The following is a 20,225-nucleotide window of genomic DNA, read 5'->3' as shown; positions in this document are numbered from 1 at the left end:
CAGACAACAATCACTTTCTTATAATCACAGCTGAAAACCTTCACCGTTAGAGTTGTGGAATGTTGCAGTGGTGGGCAGGGGTCTCCTGCTTGGTCATCCATACAGTCATTAATGTCTCTGCAAAAGTTCTTCCCTTTTGGTGGAAAACTGATAAATAGGGTACCTGTGAAAATGATTTTTGCATGTGATGGTAAAAGGAACAGGTATAAAAAGCCAACCAGCAAGGAAGAATTTATGTAGAGAGTGCTGTTGTCTTACTTCTTTCTGGGAGTGTAATGTGGCAGCCAGCAGCCCATTGTGTTTAAAGAGAGAGGGAGTGGGTGGAATTGGAAATGTAAAATTTTCTGATTAGAATTCTGAGATTAAAATAGGATTTTTTTTTTAAAGGTCACACTTGTTAGGCATCTGAATGGGGGGTTTGTTGATCCAAATGCCTTAGTCAGGTGAAGTAATCTGGAAACTAGATTGTGTCATATACACCTATTTTCCCCAGCTTAATGCCAGCATTCACAGCTGCTGAAAGGTGGCCTTTAAAAATAAAAAATGAGCTTTTGGAAAAAATACAGATCCTTCCACACCTGCCCTGCTTGAGGCTATTGAATAAAGCTAAACATTGCAGTTTTCAATTCTTTACACTCAAATACTACATCACTGTATTAGGAAGGAAACACGCCTGCTATAATTATGCATGGCATGCTGGGGTCAGCAGCCCTTGAGGCTAGACCTTGAACCTCTTTTTGATTTTTGCTTATCTCAGTAACGTACCTTTCACTTGCCTTCCCTGTATCTTGTCATCTTTCACTAAACCATTGCGTGGGTTCCTGAAAACCAAGTTTTTTAAAAAAACCTGTCACTAATCTAGATGTTTAATTACCATAATTAAAAAATGATGAAAAAAATTAATTCTGCACCAGTATCCTGTACTCTCAATAAAATGCTGCCCGAGGGGGAGTGTTAGCTTCCTGTCCTTTCCACGTTCACCCTGTACAGTCCCTCCTGGAGAACTCTTCAGAACTTTCCAAGCAAGATGCACCCTCACGACCACCCCACCTTCTCAATAGGGTTGACACCTCCCCAGATTTGTGAAGGGGAGGAGCAGGAGACAGATTTGCATTTTTCCCCGTGTTCTTGTGCAATACTAGCCTGCAGGGTTTCATATTCAGAATTTTATGTAAGGGGGGGGGGAAATCTGCCTGTGTTAGGGGATGTCACACTTTTGTCCAACGTTGTAAAATATGAAAGGTGTCAACGCCCTCCCCCCCCCCCCCCGCACGCTTTATTGTGACCGCTGTTGAATGGTCTCACCAGAGGTAGCACTTAGTCCCTTGGGAATGGCATGGCTTGTAGGGTTTAGTAGCTTTAGAACATGGGGCAGCAGCTTCCACGTTTTGTTCGTTGTTTCTTTTCTGTACGCGCTTGATTTAGCAGGAAACTTTTTCCATTCTGGATAATTTCCCATGGGGGGGGGGGGGTGAACAAAGCCCCCGCGGTTGTGCAGTGTCTTAGATCCCACCTTTCCGCATGCCAGGACGAGAGGCATGTCTCTCCCCTCTGTTTTGCAAGGCTGTGGTTTGGTCACTTCACTTCAGCCAGCAAAGTGTGTGACTCTCGTCTCTTGTCGTCACCAGGCTGACATGCAATTGGATGAACTTAACGTGCTCCGACTCCAGCTGCAGGGGCCCCTCCCCGGGGGAGGTAAATGTGTCTCCGGGGGGAGAAAAAGGTCCGAGGCGCTGCTGCTCCTGCAAACCGGACCCCCGGTCCCGCCCGCCTCTGTTGGCCCTTCCCCAGGAAGGGAGCAGACGGCGGCCGGCGCACTTGATCCCCGGCCGGCCGGAGCCGGAGCCGGAGCCGCGCCCGGGAGAGCGGCGGGCAAGTGAGTGAGCCTGGAACACCAGGAGCCCGAGGCACCCAGACTCCGCCCTGGCCCGCCCGGGGCCCGGTGACGCCGCGCGGCTGCGATGGCACGCGGGGAAGGGGACGGCCCGCGGCCACTCTCGGCTTTAAAACGGGAGCGGGGAGGCGGGCGCGGCTGGGCAGTGCTGCAGCGCGGCGCTCGGACGCCGGCTCGCCCTTCTCCCGGCCCGCGGGCTGCCCAGCGGAGCGCCCCGCTCTCCGCCCCGGCTCTCGGCTGCCGCCGGCGGAGCTGCGGCTCCCGCGTGGGCAGCCGCCCCCGGCCCGGCCCGGCCCGCCGCCACGCTGGAGGAGCGGCGGAGGACGGAGCCGCGGAGGTGAGCGCGGGCCGGGGCAGGGCAGGGGGCAGGTGGGCTCCGGGCGGCGCTTCCTCCCCTTCCCCCCCCCCGCGCGGGTTTCCCGCCCCTGCAGCGGCGGGGTCCCGGTGCGAGGGGCTCCGCCTGCGGGGGACGGCGCCCGCGGTGAGCCGGGTCCGTGCAGCCGGGGGAAACCGCCCCCGCCGCGCCCCGCCCCGGTTCCTTCTTTGCCTGCCTTTGCTGGGAATTACCGGGCAGGGGCTGGGTGCGTGCGGGAGAGCCGCGTGGCCCCTGCGTCTGACACACACACACTGGGTGGGTGGGTGGGTGGTGGTGGGGGGGGGGTTCGTCTCCTGGATCCACTCCCGGCAGCGTGCGCCCCAGAGCCGTGCGGGTCCCGGCTGGGGCAAAGCTCGGACAAAAGGAGGAAAGAACTTAACACGTGCATTTTTCATGTGTTTTGCTGCACGCCGGGCGTTTGCATGTTCGAAAATAAGTACAGGCGCTGATGTGTCCGAGAGCAAATGCATCTCTTGCACAAGAATGTGTGCGCGAGACTTGGCGTGCAACTGGCTATGTGTGCGTGCATGTGTGTATGCGCACACAACTTATGTGTATATTACTGAGGTATACAAGTTGTGGCCCAGATCCTGCACCCTGATGTGCGTCCCCGGACCCTAATGGCCATGCAGACTCAGCTGTTGAAGTCAGTGGGGCTCTAAAAGAGCGAAAGGGTCCGTTGGCACAACTCGCTTTGTGGGAACTGGGGCTCTGGTCTCATGCGTGTGTACAGTTATTTTATATCGCTTTCCACAGTGGTTAAAGCAATTCTTCTAGTAGCATTCAATTTGGCATATCTCTGATGAATGCAGGATTTTACTTGCATGAAGGAAACCACAGGCTTGCCCCTCTGAGAACTGCAGATGCAATCTCTTTTTCTGTGGTAAGTTTAACTGAAAGTAGCTGTCTTGCACTGGCAAAGAGTGCTGGATTGGGCCTAAAATGGGAAATGCATACTGCTAAGTCTGACTTTTTACATTGGATAGAAACTTGAGGAAATTTTTTTTAAAACATCTGTGTAAAAAATGACATTGAATTTTTTTCCCACTTCAGACACACCTCTCTGGTGTTTACCAGTTGATACCTGACAATTTTTAAAGAGCTATTATTTGGAAACTTCTGATAAATCAGTAAAGCTTACTAATTAAACTGTCAGCAAGAACCATTTCAGGCAAATCGTATTTCTTTAAATGTTCTTAGTATCTCATCTGGCATTTTGCTAAATGGGAATATTCCACTGCCATAAACTAGCTGAGCAATGTTTCTTGTCCAGTCTTCTCTCTCCTTTCTTTCTTGAACTTCCTGCTAAGAATTTTTGTCCTCAGGTGTTCCACTCTCAGTAAAGAACAGACATGGAAATGAATGTTAAATCATCCTTTCGTTCTCATAATCTTGTTTTCTGCTGCAACATTAAGGATTATTCTATGTTTCCTTTGTTAGGAGGGCATTCTTTTAGCACCAGTATTTAACATTTTTTATAGTATTTCATAATAAATGTCCTTAGAGCTTCATGGCAACTTTGTTTAAAAAAATATGGAACATATCAGGCTTGATGCTTTAAGGAAGGTACTTACCACCCCTGAAAAGTGACAAGGATGTTCAGCTTTCACTGAAGTCAGTGGCAGTTCAGGGTGCTCAGCACCTCTAGAGGATTGTGCCCTTAAGCACCGAAGACCTGATATTGCAGACACTTATGAACTGAGTAACTTTACTCATAGACCTAGTTCCATTAACTTGGAGGGGACCTCTCATGTGTCTAGGTATTTGCGGTGATCCTAAGGCACACTGGTAGTAGCTTCACTGGATTTGTGTTAAGACATATTCCACAGAGTACAGACTCTTAGAAATAAGAGACTGAGATGTACAGTTTGCTTGGTATCTAAAAGCTACTTCATGCTTACAACATGCTTACTATGTAGCCCTGGTCTACACTGGGGAGGATCGATCTAAGTTACGCAACTTCAGTTACGTGAATAACATAGCTGAAATTAATGTACTTAGATCGACTTACTGTGGTGAGTCGACTGCTGCCACTCCCCCGTCGACTCTGCCTGCGCCTCTCGCGGAGCTGGAGTACAGGAGTCGACAGGAGAGCGCTCGGGGGTCGATTTATCGCATCTAGACTAGACGCGATAAATTGATCCCCGCTGGATCGATTGCTGCCCGCCGATCCGGTGGGTAGTGTAGACATACCCTTAGTGACTTAATTGTTCCAGTTATGCCTATTTTTCCCATAGTTAAAGTTGGCTTGATGAATTTAGCAAAATGTTAAAGAGCCAAGCATTTTGTGTGGGAGAGAATTTTGCTTCTTGCTAACCTGCTATCTTGTGCAAATATATCCAGTTCTTATTTTGTTTGGAAACCAGAAGTTATCTGCATATAAAAGAGGTAAGAGTCTCTCTACTAGAAATAGCTTAGTTGTAATTACCTTTAGTTCCCATTTAGATGCAGAATCTTAAATGGAATTGTGTGGTTTTATATATTTTGCACTGCGGGTTAAGGGACTTGTTCATTTGCTGTGGTCCGTCTCTTTCAATATCTTGCATGTATTTCAGTGCAGAAGTAAGTGCAGTGTCTTTCACAGTGACTTCTGTGGTTTTGTTGTGGAATCACAGAAATGGAAAGGCTCCACATCATGTCCAGGCTTTTGCTGACATTAAAGGATATGGCTCTAGGCTGTTTGTGGATGGCAGTACAACCCTGAGATTCAAGTGGTGCCTTGTTTCTTGTTCCTTCTATTTTTTTCAGACTGAAAACATGAAACAGTAACAGATTTTTATTTCACTTCAAAGAAAAACAATTTTTTTCCCCCTGATCTCCGCCACTTTCATTATGTGTGAATTTCCACTCTCTAAAAGAGTTGGTGGAGCTGACTGCCTGATACGTTGTTAGTATCATAAGTTGAAAATGTGGTGCAAGGAGAGCATCGGGATGTATTGCTTTTTTTTCTTTTTTCCCAAGGGGTGATGCATTAAACATCCTGTCTTGTTAGTTTTGTATCAGCTGGAGGGCATTTTAAGTAATTGGGTTTTAAAAGAAATACAGTAGGGGGAACCTTCCAAATACATTCTGATAATCTTACTGTCTGTCCATGTATGGCAAATAGTAAAACTGCTGATACCTTGCACTGATAACTAAAGAGGAGATTTATGCACAAAGTGCACATTTAAAGGAAAATGTCTCTTAAGAGTTGAAAATGTGTTCATTTGTAAATCATGTTGTTGTTCTCTGATTTGCCTGCCTGTCAATGAGGGCGCCATACTCAAGTATGAGAAGTTTCTTTCAGTGAACGCAGGTTACGTTTTCATCTCAAGGGGTCCCTGGCTGCAATAAGAATTTGAAGATGCATATAGGGTTTTAGATAATAATGGATATAGGGTTTTTTGTTTTATGAATGGAAAACTGGTTTTCTTAAGAATAAAAAGACATAACTTTTTTCTGAAATAGTAGAATGACTATCAGGCAGCTATTCTTAATAGATAAAATAAGTCATTTAGACTAAGATTTACTACCTGCCTGTTAGTAAGTACAAAATATTTCTTTTGTAGACAATGACTTGCTGGACTAGCTATTTTCTCAGGAAGCTGGCTTTAATAAGAATATTTGCATCTGTACTCACTTTCATTAATGATCTCTGCAGTTTTTTATGTGCCATTCAGTTAGTGCAGATTGATGCTTCTTTGACTGAATCTTAAGCCTTTTTGTCACAGTTGCATAGGTAAAAGGATTTGTAATTATCAAGCAAACTAAGTCAGTTGTATCAAACTACAGCATGCACTTTGCCCATCTGTTGCGGTTTTGAATGTGACCAGGGATAGGAGGGGAGATATGATGCAAATGCCCCTCCATTTTGGAGTTTGGGTTATGTGCCCCTCTGAAGATACTTTGTTGAAAATCAGTAGCCCCGATGCCTTTTCTATGGCCTTATTCCTTCCAGTCTGTCACTGTGCATCACAGATTATGGTGGCTTAATTATAACAGATGGCTAGATCCTTTCCCTACTCTGGTGGCCTGGCTTTGAGGTATTTTTCTTTGTATATTAGCTTCAGAATCTGGACTCTTGTAGCCTGATTCAGTGTTCTTGTAATTGCCAGGATCAGGTCCATCTTACTATTCTGTGTCAAGAGCAATCATCAGCTGCTGTGTGGCTTAAAATTTGTGCAGAAAACTTGAAAAGTGTGAAATCCACACAGCCATGGAACTTTAGATTTAACATTGATAGAAGTAGAATGTCTGGATTACCTCATGTCACTATACTAATCTTGGTTTTGGATACAAAAGTGTGATGGGGAACCACATCTGCCTCTTCTATTTTTTTTAAAAAAATACACACTCTTCTGTAATAAAGAAAACTAGGGTGGGGAGAAGAGAAATCCCTCTCTTAAACTTGTCCTATTCCTGAGTGGCTTGATAACAAAATAGAAATCTGCACCACTGGTGTAAAGATTGAGTGAAATCCTGACCCTATTGAAGTCAATGGGAGTTTTGTCATTGGGTTCAGTGAGGCCAGGTTTTCACCCTGAACCTTCCTCTGATCTATCCTTTGTCTTATCTGTATTTGCTTTAGATTTCAGTTTCCTTGGGACAGGGGCATTCCTTCTTCTTCTTGTTAGCACAGTGCTGAGTCTGCTGATAGCAGTTGGTTTAATAATAATAAAGCTGTAAATAAGAAGTTAGAGCTTTGTACTATTCAGATGAATCTGTACTGTGCTCTTTCCTCTTAATTATTTGCTAGCATATAAATATGTATCTTGAACTCTTTAGAACTTATTTACTCAGTATTGTATGATGGCTTCAAAGGAAGAATCATGGTCTGTCAAGGCTTAGTATACAGACCTTTTAGTTCAAAGATGCATCTCTGGGTCAGTGTAGGTGCTGAGAATGCATTGTATGTTCATATCGGTAAATTGCTGTACGTGAAAACTAAGTACTCATTTTAAAAACCAAATACCTTGCTTACTCTATTGTAAAATAATAAAATTATTGTTGTTTTGAAAGGCTTTAGGGATTATTTTATTTTTTAATTATACATGTGCATCATACCTAACTGGGTGTTCTTCCTTTCAACAACGGGTGAATTTTATTATTTGCAAAAGTAAGGGTCTAAGAAGTGCACAATACTTGTGTGCACTATACCTGGTGTGAAGGTTAGGACTACAACAGAGTGTAAAAGAGAACTAGATAAATTCATGGAGGTTAAGTCCATTAATTGTTATTAGCCAGGAAGGATAAGGAATGGTGTCCCTAGCCTCTGTTTGTCAGAGGGTGGAGATAGATGGCAGGAGAGAGATCACTTGATCGTTACCTGTTAGGTGCCCCAGAGGGAGTGAACCTGGCATTGGCTGGCCACTGTGGGAAGACAGGATACTGGTCTGGATGGACCTTTGGTCTGACCCAGAATGGCCATTCTTATGTTCTTATTGTATCCTATTTATCTGGACCATTCATCTAAATATTGACTTGAAACACCTCAGCAATTCCAGTACTGGCTGATAGGTGAGGATTAGGGATATGTTAAATAAGTTTAAAATAAATGAATAAGATGTGTGCAGTGCCACTAAGTAAGTTAACTATTTGTAACCTTTATTCCCCATCTATCCATCTAATCTTTTTTTTGTCTTCCCTCATCTTTTTATGTTTCTACTCAGATAATAAAAGCTGTTTGAGAAATTAGAAAAAGAAACTGAACAATCTTCAGTGGGGCACCAATCACCATACTGAGTTTTCAGTTCACAAATAAGACCCTAACATTTTAGAAGTGTCTAGGGGATCTCAATTTCTAGGTGCCTATCCTGAGATACTGTAAAATTGATTTTTCCAGAGGTGAATGCTCCACACTTTCTGAATATCTGGCCCCTGAGCACTGAACATCATTACTTTGTTCTGAAAATGTAACCTAATTTTTGCAGGATTTTTGTTACATTCAGTGTTGTAAATGCTTACCATGTAAATTTCAGGTTAAAACAGTCTCTGATGGCAAGATGTATATATTTGTTACTATTCTGAGTTAGATAACCTGTCCTCAAAAGCTTCTCTTTCAAATGTCTGCAAAGCACCATGTACATCTATGGCAATTAATACGTAATGTGTGAGATTATGCTTGAAAGATGAAACTTTTAAAACATTTTCAATACATGTCTTAACAATCAAACCATGTTATGTATTTTGATTAACTTCTCTATAAAACCAGAAAACATCCTTCTTCATGCTTTCAGGGTGTATTTGTTTGCTGGAAACCAGAGTCTTCCATTCAGGTGCACCTGGCTAGCTATGCTGCAGACAAATGTAAAGTTTACACTTCAAACTGCTGCACAGATTCCTGCATTCCTGGGACCTACATAGGCCACTGTCCTTTGGATTGTGAGACTAACACTCACTATAGGCCTGACCCAAACGCCACTGATGCCAATAAGAGACTCCCTATCAACTTCAGTGAGTTTTGGATCAGGCCTTAAACTAGCCCTTTCTTTCTTTCTTTTGTAATTTTATTTTGTAAATCAGTGGATGACAGGGGATGGATCACTTGATGATTGCCTCTTCTGTTCATTCCCTCTGGGGCACGTGGCATTGGCCACTGTCAGAAGACAGGATACTGGGCTGGATGGACCATTTGTCTGACTCAGTATGGCCATTCTTATGACTTAGAGTTAGGAACAAATCAAAGATTGCTATGCTTATTTCACTTATGATTGCAGGCATATGCAACTGTGAGATAAGCTACTTGTTATTTCACTCCCAGAATACTTAAAAAAAAAAAAAAAAAAAGTTTAGAAGTGTGAGCAGATTTGGATTTCTGCTTTGTTACAATTTAAAATGTTTGTCAATAAACTCTAGAGCACCTCATACTTTAAGTAATTCTTAATTGTCCTGACATCAAAAAATCCTAATCCATGAATATCGCATCTGGATGATGGATTGTGACTCCTGGAAATACAGATTTAAGACTGCGGATTACTAAAATCCCTTTACTTCTGCCATTTATCATAATTATAATTTCATTCAATTCTAATATAGTTGTTGCCTTAATAAAATGTTCTAATTTAAAATATTCTGAGATTTTAAAATGTTGTCTTGAAGCTTTATATAGTGCCCTTCTTCCCCAAAACAATCTGACTATCTTGAGGTACAGTCTGACTTTTTTGTGTGTGATTAATTCTTTATTGAGTTTCATAAAGAAGCAGACAATGTAAGGTACAGAAAGGTAAATGATTTACAGCTTGTATAAGTTTTCAAATACTGCGTGCTTCATGGGATCTCCAGTAGAATTATGGAATTGTGCAGCTTTGACAAGTTATAAAATTGCAAGAGCAGACAATACAAACCAGACAATACTGCGTAAACGTAACATGTTAGGCTGGGGGTAACAGTAATACAATGGGAGAAGACCTATATGAATAGGATAAGAGGGTACTGGATGGGAGGGGAGGCGTTTAGAGGTATGGAGGCCTGGCATTCTTTAAGTTAGCTCAACTTTTCTATCCAAATGTACCTAGAAACAGGGTCCGAATGTCTTCAGATTCATATAATTGCTGTCTACTGCAATGAGCTATTTATTCTTTGGCTGCTAACTAAGACAGGTCTGCATGCCACGCTCTATTCTGGGCATAAACCTGCTCTTCCATTTTTGTAAAATCATGTACTTGTTGATCATTGCAACCCTCAAGAACCCAAGTCTTTGTGGTGGAGTTAAACCCAATTTAGCGGGTCAGTCTGTGGAATTTAATTTCCCTTTGGGGTTCTGGTAAGGAAAATGGAGCGGTTTATGATCCAACCATAGGTTATGAAACAAATTACATTGCATTATAAATCAGTGCAGCTCATCTAGTTTCCTCTGTTCTCTTCTATTTTTTTACTTTATTTAATTAAGGACCACCTTTCCCGTTTAGCCTAAATTGGGCTCCATAGTTGGGGACTGTTTTGAACGTGCACTTTGTCACTTTTACATCAAAGCTCCTGCCTGCAAATCTAGGACTTTGATATTCACCTTACCTAAATGGTGAGTGACTTAGGTGGAAAACTGTGCTTATAAATATGGAGTCCACTATCTGAAATCTGGCTCTGAGAGTACAGTGCAGAGTGTAACCTTTTATTGGTTACAGGTTATTGCTACTAATCTGATGAATTAACTAAAATTTGATATGACTCCACTGAAATTCAGTCCCTACCACTTGTACCAGAGTTTAGGTTTTACATTTTTCTGTATGTTAGCGCAGTGAGCCAGTATTAAGTCATAAATCCTAGTTGTTTGTATGTGCAACTGATTTGGATGGCTTTTTCCATGGTTTTTGACCCTTGTATTCTGCCCCTCTGGTTTAGGTCACTACTGCTTCTTGAAGAAAATGGCAAATAGATTATTTTGGATGATACTGATAACGTTATATGTTTCTGTGTAACCTTTAGGCAAAAGAAATGGATCTGAGCCCTAACTAGTATATTTTCAATAACATGTTTAGCTTTTGATTGTTTCTCATTGTAGGTACAGAAATAGAATTTAAATACCCTAAATAAAGTCATTTTCACCATTAGTGTATTTTAGTTTTTATCATCTCTGGAGTTTCCTCATCTCAGTGTTTCTAATCTTAGAATTTAACCTTGATCAGAAAGTTTTGGTTATCTGCTTTTTTTTATACCTGAAGCTATAAAACTAACTCTTCAGCTACATTATTTAAACCCTTATACTTGAAAGCCAAGCATTCTGGGTCAGTCACTGAGGTTGCTAAATATAATTGGTCTCTGTGTGTAGGTTGGACTTGTATAATGCTTGCTTAACAGCCAAATGACAAGTAATGTTTCAGTCTATTGAATCACCTCTCAGTACACTGGGATTGGGTAAAACCCATGTGAGCTAAATGTGAATTCATATGAATAAGTGTTTGAAATAGAAATTTCACACACACAAATTTAACTTAAACCCCATGGTACATAGATGTTTTTGTAACCACAATGCTGTGAATTTTGCTCGTTATAAAATTAAACTGACACAGGTTCCATTTCGGACAATTGCTGTCCTCAGCTGTGACCGCTATCACCACTCTCGAACAGTAGCTCTGTCATACTGACTATCCTCAGGGATTGTCTGTTTCTAGCCAGAAACAATAATAGCAGGAAACAAAGATATGTAGTCATGCTCTCCAATACTTAATGAAGGCATTCATTTGGAAGTCTTGATGGCACAAACATAGAGTATATAGTGTCCTGAGAACGGCATTATATGTATTATGCAACAGCTCATGATCTATATGGGTGATGGTGTGTGACTATCCTGGATGAATTGTAAATGATGTGATCTACAGTAGCAATACCTCCCCGATACCGTCAAATGAACTGTATAATGTTCTTGAAATAGGGGCTCCAAACAAATCAGGGAAATGGAATTTTCACACAGTAAGCACTTGTATAAACAAAACTATGTTGGGAAAGTCAAGGAAGTATAGTACAGTAGTCAAATTATGAATAAAGCACTCTAGCACATTCAGCCAATGTTGAAATAAAACGGGCTCAATTCTGCCACCCTTACTTATCCTTATTGGCACTACTCACATAGCCCCCAATCCAGAAAAGTGTTTTAAGCATCAGCTTAAATTTAAGCATATAACCCTATTGGAGTTGGGAAGGAATTTTCCCCCAGGTCAGATTTGTAAATACCCTAGGTTCTCCTCCCTCTCCCCCCACTCCTTTCCGTGACCCAAGCTGAAAAGGTCTCTTGCTGGTCTGGACGAGAGTAAATGGTGGATTCTCTGTAACTTGAGATCTTTAAATCATGATCTGAGACTTCAGTAACCCAGCCAGTGGCTATGGGCCTATTGCAGGAGTGGGTGGGTGAGGTTCTGTGGCATGCAGGAGGTCAGACTGGATGATGACGATGGGCCCTTCTGGCCTTAATGTCTATGAGTCTGAGTCTGCTGCTGATTTCAGTGGGACTGCTCTTGCTCAAAGGGAAGCCTGTGTTGAAATGCTTTTCTGGATTCAAGCCTCTCTGAGCAGCCCCATTGAAATGAATGTATGAAATGCCTGGCAAGGGAATTGAATAAGGGTGGCAGAAATGGGCCCTTAGTAGGCATAAAAACGGTTCTCTTGACCAACATTTAGACCCTGCTATAAATTGCCTGTTTTCTGAGTTTGAAATTCCCTTTAATGCTGATGGCCTGCACATGGTCCTGTGTGTCACATACCCCTTAATTGGGGGCTAATTGTGGTGTGAAAGGTGTATGGGGCCTTATGCAATGAATTTCACTTTGAAGACCGATCAGATGGCATCAGTAGTAATAGGAAAATATTTAGTAGCAAGATTTTAAGTTAAAGTGCTTTCGCTTTATTTCTCTAATACATAAGTGACACATCATCAGAGCAAGTATGAAAGGGGAAAATTAATCTTGTTTCAAGGCAAGTAGGCTAATTGCAGAAATACGGCATTGGGATGAATTGGGGAGTCTGTCTGTGCACCACTTTGGAACTGTGGATAATTTTATGAAACTGTTATGGAAAGCCTATATGTATGTGGACTCCCCATCAGTCAGCAGAGTTGTCATGCCTCTGTCAGGCCATAGACAATGGTGAGTGGTCAGCACTCAATAGTCACCTATTCAAAGTAGAAGATCTCGGGGCAATCAGTTTGCTCTAGCTGGGAGAAGACATTTTCTCCTCTTGTCTGAAAGGAAGGGGTTCTGAGAGCAGTGGAAAATTACTAAAAGCCTGAAGAAAAGAAGCAGGTGACCCCAGCAGAAGTCTATAAAGTGATTCACAGGGGAAACTGGGGAAAGAGAGTCAGATTAAGATGAGATGGCTGCAGGGGCAGGATAGGGGAGAAGGCAGAAGATCCTGGTGACCTTCTAGATGGCACACTCATGGTTCCCAAGTGATGGGTGAGCTAGTGAGGGACATTGTGTGTTAGGATATTTTATTTTGTGCTTTGCAAGATTAAGTATAAATGAGCATAAAGGTGTTAGACTGGGGTGGGTGGATGGACTGCCTCGCAACTGCTGTGGGCAGTTAACCTGTATCCAGAAGCTTTGCACCTTTGGGGTGGACTTCTGGGAGACAGGTATGTTTAAGTACTGGAGAGTCTGAAGGGTCAGTGCTGCACCCAGAGGTGCTAGGCAGCTGGCCAATGGGTTCCAGCACTTGGGATGGGGATATGCCAAATAGAAGGACTGCTCGCTGAGAGTCTAGTGAGCTCAGACTGGGGCAGTGGCTAGCCTCTGTTCAGGAGCCAGGAACTTGAAACACCCAGAGCACGGGGCTTTGATTCTCCTCACAGCAGTCCTCATGCATGTCCAGGAAAGGGCCCACTAGGATCTATGACATTGCTATGCATAAAGATTTCCCTATAGCTGCACACACGTTTTTTGTTTAGAGAGTTTAAAAATTAGTATCGGCCACCGCCCTTCCCTACTTTTGTCTGAATATTAACGGTGATCGATATGAAATATATGTTATGATTGTTGGACTCATCTAATTTATGGAAGCAAGGACAATCTGATTCAAACAACACATCTGTTTTCCATGTGATGGAAAACATTTTCAGAGCTTCTGTGGCCTTTGTTGGACAGTGTATTTTATATTTAGTCTTAGACTCTTAGAAGATTAGGGTTGGAAGAAACTTCAGGAGATCATCTAGTCCAACCCCCTGCTCAAAGCAGGACCAATGCCCAACTAAATCATCCCAGCTAGGGCTTTGTCAAGCCGGGCCTTAAAAACCTCTAAGGATGGAGATTCCATCACCTCACTAGGTAACCCAGTGCTTCACCACCCTCCTAGTGAAATAGTTTTTCCTAATATCCAACCTAGACGTCCCCCACTACAACTTGTCCACATAAATGGATTTTGACACCTTTTTGAGGAGAAGCTGAGTTCCGGTGCTATCTCTCATTTCAGTCAAGAGTGATTTCATTTAGTGTGGTAGGAGAAAAGGCTTGTATTGTGATTTTTGATGTGAAAATGCTTCCTTTTAGTTAATGCATTAGTGTGTGTCTCTCTCTCCTTTTTCAGTTTAATGTGGATAGCTAGCATAACTGGAAAGGATTAACATAAAAAGTGATGGAAAAACATTTTAATCTGAAAACCGATCCATTAGGAAGGATAGATTGCCTTTTTAAAATAGTGCATTACACAGATTAAAACATACCCTTTTTTAGAGAAACATAGGGTTTTGAATCCAAAGTGAAGGAAGAGAAGAACCTAGTAAGATCAGGTTAATTATTTGTGTGACTCAGAAATGTGACTTAAAACAATCCTAAAATGTTAAGTGGAAGAAGGGGGAAAGCACCACTTAAAATTATATTTTTTTGAAACTGACTTTCAAATGGTTACTTCAGAGAATGATCCATAGCACATTGATGTCAATGGAAATTTTTCTATCGACTCCACCAGGCTTTGAATTGGGCCCTTGATGTTCTCTGATCCTGCATCACAGACAGTCCAGTTTGATTGATTTATATACAGCTCTAGTAAAGCCAGACCTTGAAAATAGTTATATGTGCAATACACATAAATTAATAGGCACATTGAATATCATTTAATATTTTCAAATGGGAATGGCGTACTAGACTCTTGAGCAAAATCATAGGCCCTTAGGAATCATTGCAAAACAAAACCTCTTTGTTCCTTAAATTTCGTTTGGGTCACCACCACCTCTCCATCAAAAGTTCAGTGTTTAATTTTGGTTCAAGATACAGAATCAGAAAAACCACTTTGTGGAAATCCTAGTCTACGTCTTGTAATATCTTCTCCAGAGACTGAATAAAGAGAGGTCTTGTTTGTAGCTTTTACAAGTAAGTTAGGGGAGCTCAAAGTCCATGCAATTCACTGAAGATTAGCTGTACATAGTATTTTTTATTAAAAAGCAGTGCAATATCAACTTTTGCAAATCATGCTCAAAATGTATACACTGGTGAGCATCCTGAGTACTGTGTGGTTCTCAGGTGATGGTGAGATATGTGGGCCTCTGGGGTTGGTAGATTTCTGTACAAGTAAAACCAGCTGTCTTACACTGTTTTTGCTTTTTTACTCCTAACCATCCATTAAGACACGCTTGTCTTAAGTCTTCCTGGTGCAGTAATGGCTTGGGTTGCAAATATCTTCTGTTAACCAGAACAAGGGATTTAGTATTTTCTTGGGGCCTGATCAGGTGAGGTGACAAGCACCCTCAATTTAGCAGAGGCTGCTTAATATCTTCCAGGAGATGCTAGATACCTTTCAGGATCAGAACCTGGCTTTGAAAATTCCAGTGACAGACTTGAAGTCTTGAACTGTGGTATCAATCCAGCTTTTCTGGCTCTAGTCCAAAGATAATCGTTCCACTTAGTAGAGCAGTACAGATGCAAGATAATGGGTACAGATAACCAGGATTTAATATTATATTAGAGTATTTTCCTTTTACCTCTAAAGAGCTGATTAGATGTTCCTTTATCTGATTAGATGTTCCTTTATAAAGCAGTTCATTGTTAATAGATGTCTCCCAAAAACTGGCATATAGTATTACAAAGCTCAGATGGAGTATAGCTGGCTGTAATCTGGCAACAAATTTCAGGGTGCTACCTGCAACTGGCATTTTCAGATGTATATGTCTTCACCAAGGTCACCTGTTGGTAACTTTTACCTCTCTTGATATTTTCAAAAGCACAAAATTAGGAATCCAAATGCCATTGACGTTCAGTTGGAGTGGGGCACCGAGTTCTCATTTGTACATTTCAAAATCTACCCCCTCTATTCTTAAAGTAGGTTCCAAGGTAAAGATGGTCAGCTGAAGTTTGTGGGAATTAATTTCTGGGTGCCCAATATTTAGATATCTATGGCTAGTGGTATAAAATATTTTATTGTTATGAGATTGGGATGATCCTATTAATTATTCGTGTGGCAATACCAAGAGCAAGTTACATCAGTTCATTCCAATTAAGAGCTGATCGCATGCTTCTGACTGTATGACCTGCCCCCAACCCACTAACCCATTTCCTTGGTAGTTACTGTAACATTGCAAACACAACAGCTTCAGAGAGTTGCCACTTTCTTTGTAATCAACATGCCAGGGAAATACTTCCCTGGTCCTCCAAGGATAGAAATGGAAGCATTATTTCGCACCATCATGTGTTCTGTATATGCCACATGGATTATAGAAAAGAATATTTCATAATTTTTTTTTTTTTTTTTTAGAACTGTGGTTCTCAGACTTGAAGACCTACTTTGTCACATCTTAAAACTCAAAAGTACTTGGCCTGGCTACCTCTACAATTTTAATCAGTGTAGTTATAATGGGTTCTTAGTCTAACATTGTACTTTAGATCAACCTGCATGCCATTTCACTATTGCCCATGTACCACAAGTGGTACCTGTACCATAGTTTCAGAAATGCTGTTTTAGTGCATTTTTTAGCTGTATTGTGATTTTTTTTTAAATGTTCCCCCCCATTTCTAAAGTAGAATTGTGAGTCCTACCATACAGGGCTGAGAGAACTATTAAAAGCATTGTAAAATGACAAAATAATCTTTCTAAACTTAAAAATGTCCTGATTTGAAATTTCATGGCCCTTCCACGGCTAGAAGTGAGGGCTATGTGTCCCATTGCGAAGCTGGGAATCTCCCCTTTGGAGAAAAGTTTACAGGCATGTTGGGGAAATCTGTACATATGGACCAGTCCTTCTATGGGTTTGGAAGCAGTTGGAACTAGCTTAACATCAGCATTAATAGGGACCTGTTCCTCAGACCAGCTTGCTTGAATACAAGAACCTAAATGTAAGTCCTCTGAAAATGTAGGATACAAATGCTCTCAATTTCAAATACATACTCTTCATTCTCAGAGCTGTGATTTCTCATATATCTATATCTGGCAGTTCTGACTGCTGTAGTGTATTTGGCCTGGTCTGCAAGCCCATTAGTCCTTGCACTGACACCTGGATACTTTGGGGAGAACTCGGGCCTCCTGGGCTAGTGTGGTAAGGAGTATCTCTTGGCTGCCTTTCATTTCTCTCACACTCCTTGGCAGTAACAATTAGCAGAAACAGCATGTACCAGTTGGCTGTGGATGCTTTTAGACACAGTTTAGGAAGGCAGGAAGCTGGTCCCTGGTATCAAAAAGATTGAGAAACGTTGATTTAGAGGAAGGTCTTGTTGTGAGGGTTCATTTGCCCATCACTGTATAGGTCCTGCTCAGCACATTAGCTCTCTGCTTCTGCATGCCTGTTATGTGTATCATGACTATCTAGCTAGGTCCTGACAGTATATTGCTCCTATCACCATGTCCTGGAAGTACCTAAGCACAAGAATTGTTTCTCTGCTTACATGAAGAGTCTTACTGCTTCCTATACCAAAACAGTCGCCTTGTGTCCACTTCTTCGTTTACGTTCAAGATGGCAGTGAATTTATCCAACATGGGCAGTTCTGTTCAATGATTTCAGACCCTATGCGTCGTCCTGTTATTCCAGTCATCTTTTCTGCTGTTGCTGTTTTGGTGTCCGTTCTCAGCCCCTGAACGGAGTGTATCTCTGGTTGGGTGTCCCTGCTGCCGAGGTTAGTGTTCATTATAACAGTTCCAGGTTTAGTGTGTAATCTCCAGGGTGATCAGTGCCAGCAGCCTAGAGAGGAGGGTACTGCGGCTGAAATGGTTATTTTCTTCTCCTGGTGGCAGTCCTCAGTGGTTTAGTGTAGAACCACTGTGGAATTCTCAGGTGACACTTTGCGCAGGGACACATTTCGTGCATGAGGTCATTGTGCCAGTTAGCTGCAGCGGGCTTCGAATGGGATGATTTCTAATCTCTTTGATTTGGGGAAAGCTTACCAAAACTCTAGGGGCAGAAGCACTTCTGTGCTGAACTGAACTCCCAGGTGATGCAGGGACATATGATGAAATGGACATATGCTGCTACTCTTGAAATTTGTCATAAATCCATGGGGTGGTGCAGCAGACAGATTTGTTGCCTGGGAACATAAGAACGGCCGTACTGAGTCAGATTAATGGTCCATCTAGTTTAGTATCCTGTCTTACAACGGTGGCCAATCCAGGTGCTTCAGAGGGAATGAACAGAACAAGGCAATGATTGAGTGAGCTATCCTCTGTCGTCCACTCCCAGCTTCTGGCAGGCAGTGGCTAGAGACTCCCAGAGCATGGGGTTGCATCCCTGACCTATCCTCCATGATGGACCTATCCTCCAGGTATTTATCTGATTCTTTTTTTGAACCCAATTATAGTTTTGGCCTCCACAACCTCCCCTGGCAACGAGTTCCACAGGTTGACTGTGCATTGTATGAAGAAGTCCTTCCAGTTTTGTTTTTTAAACCTGCTGCCTATTAATTTCATTGGGTGACCTGCAATTACTTAAGATCAGAATGTGTCCTAATGGATGTAATTCATATTAAGTACATTTTGTATCCCCTGGGATCTGAGGTTGACATAAATATAGTCAGTATTTTGTTAAATACTCAGAGTTGTTGAGAGAAAATGATTCTTCTGGATGATTCGGCTTGTGGTATTTTTTTCTGTGCTGGTCTGACCCAGAGTGTGAGAGTTGCTGGAGGTGGGGAAATTCTCTCTTTTTGGGTTTTTTTTTTTAATTTTTTTTTAAATGCCTTATTTTCTTTCATTAGGGCAGCAATCACATTGTCATGACCCGAGGTCATCTTTCCTATGTCAGACTTTCTCTAGTTCACTACTTGTCTTTTTTTCCCCAACTCATCACAACTATTTTTGATCTAATGCTAAGATTTTACCAAAGTCTTCTTTCCAGCCAAGTTAATCTGAGCTGTATTTGTCTTGAGAGCTTCCCACAGCTGAAAGTGAAGTGCCATTCTCACCCCATCAACCTTACCTCATATGGCTATGCTTGAAATGTATCTCCTTAAAGGCAGAAAGCTAGAGGGGGAAAATTAAAAAAAACCACCACACACACAATTGGTTAGATAACCAAATATGAAATCCTGCAGATTACACTGAAATATTAATATGATTCTCCACTGCTTTACATAGGTGTAATCACAGAGTGGATCAGATAGTATAAACGATGTAGCTCCTTTGATGACACTGCAGTTACGCTGATTTACACCAACTGAAGATTGGTCAAAGTGATGGGGTTTAAAACATGAGTGGTGTAAACACACTATGTAGTCATTTACCCCTGTGTAAATTAGGAATAAATGGAATAGTGGAGAATCAGCTCCTTTCTACACAACCACTCACTGGTCAACAGTTAAGTTGCATAAAAACACAAAGCTATTTGAAATATTAAATTTAATAATTTAAAATCTCTACTACTGTTTCAGTTGCTTTTTATATTTCATGGAGGTTTTCTCTTTACCTGCGGCAAAAATATTTTTTTTTAAACTTGCCAGATAATTCCACTGATAAACCAGCTGCTGCTTGTGTTTTAATTTTTTTAAAATTAAAATTGACAAAGAAATTATGGTTTTATAAACTGGCCATACTGAATGTTGAGAAACTTTTTATTCCCCACACATACTTTAAGCTACAAAAAATCCTTACTGTGGTAGACCAGAATGGAGCCATTCGTAAAATGTATAGTTAATAAATATTATGTCCTTAAATGTGTAAAATTTCACCTACTTATCTGACCCATTGGGAATTTTAAATGATCAGTACCATTATTTTGCCAAAGTATACTTTTAATGATTCCTATTACTATGGTGTCTGGAAAATGCCCTGCTATACTGAAATTATAAAGACAATACCTCTTTAGAGTTCTTGTGACTGCAGCTACTGAATGTAATCACTGTTAGTCAGGTCCCTGATTCAGCAGTGCACTGAGGCAGTGCTTAAATCCTATAATGGGGTGTAAGCATGTGCTTGAAGTTAACATACTTGAGTGTTCTGCTGAGTCGGGGTCCTGATTCTGATCTCTCACACTGATAGATTGCAACAAGTGTAGCTTAAGGTATTATTCCATGTGAGTAAGAGTTGTAATAATCTGATTCATGCGGGTCTTTTGAAAAGACTGTGTATCCCAGTGCTTTG

The 20,225-nt window shown here is 41.6% G+C and overlaps 1 protein-coding gene across 5 annotated transcripts in view; it reads left to right on the top strand.

Moving 5' to 3' along the window:
* The first annotated feature begins 1,740 nt into the window (after nt 1–1,740).
* Nucleotides 1,741–20,225, top strand: part of SLC4A4 (solute carrier family 4 member 4) — a 261,671-nt gene continuing 243,186 nt past the window's right edge. For 2 of the 5 annotated variants that reach the window (XM_073340384.1, XM_073340383.1), the window contains exon 1: nt 2,131–2,231. The gene's annotated coding sequence lies outside the window, so the exon portion shown is untranslated. Of the gene's footprint in view, nt 1,877–2,130; nt 2,232–20,225 lie in introns of those variants that run through there. The other 3 variants (XM_073340388.1, XM_073340382.1, XM_073340385.1) reach the window with 3 other exon arrangements.

The sequence above is a fragment of the Lepidochelys kempii genome, chromosome 4 (assembly GCF_965140265.1).
Source record: "Lepidochelys kempii isolate rLepKem1 chromosome 4, rLepKem1.hap2, whole genome shotgun sequence".
NCBI classification, from domain to species: domain Eukaryota; kingdom Metazoa; phylum Chordata; order Testudines; family Cheloniidae; genus Lepidochelys; species Lepidochelys kempii.
Note: the sequence above shows the minus strand (reverse complement) of the source record. Positions and strands in the feature narration are given on the sequence as shown.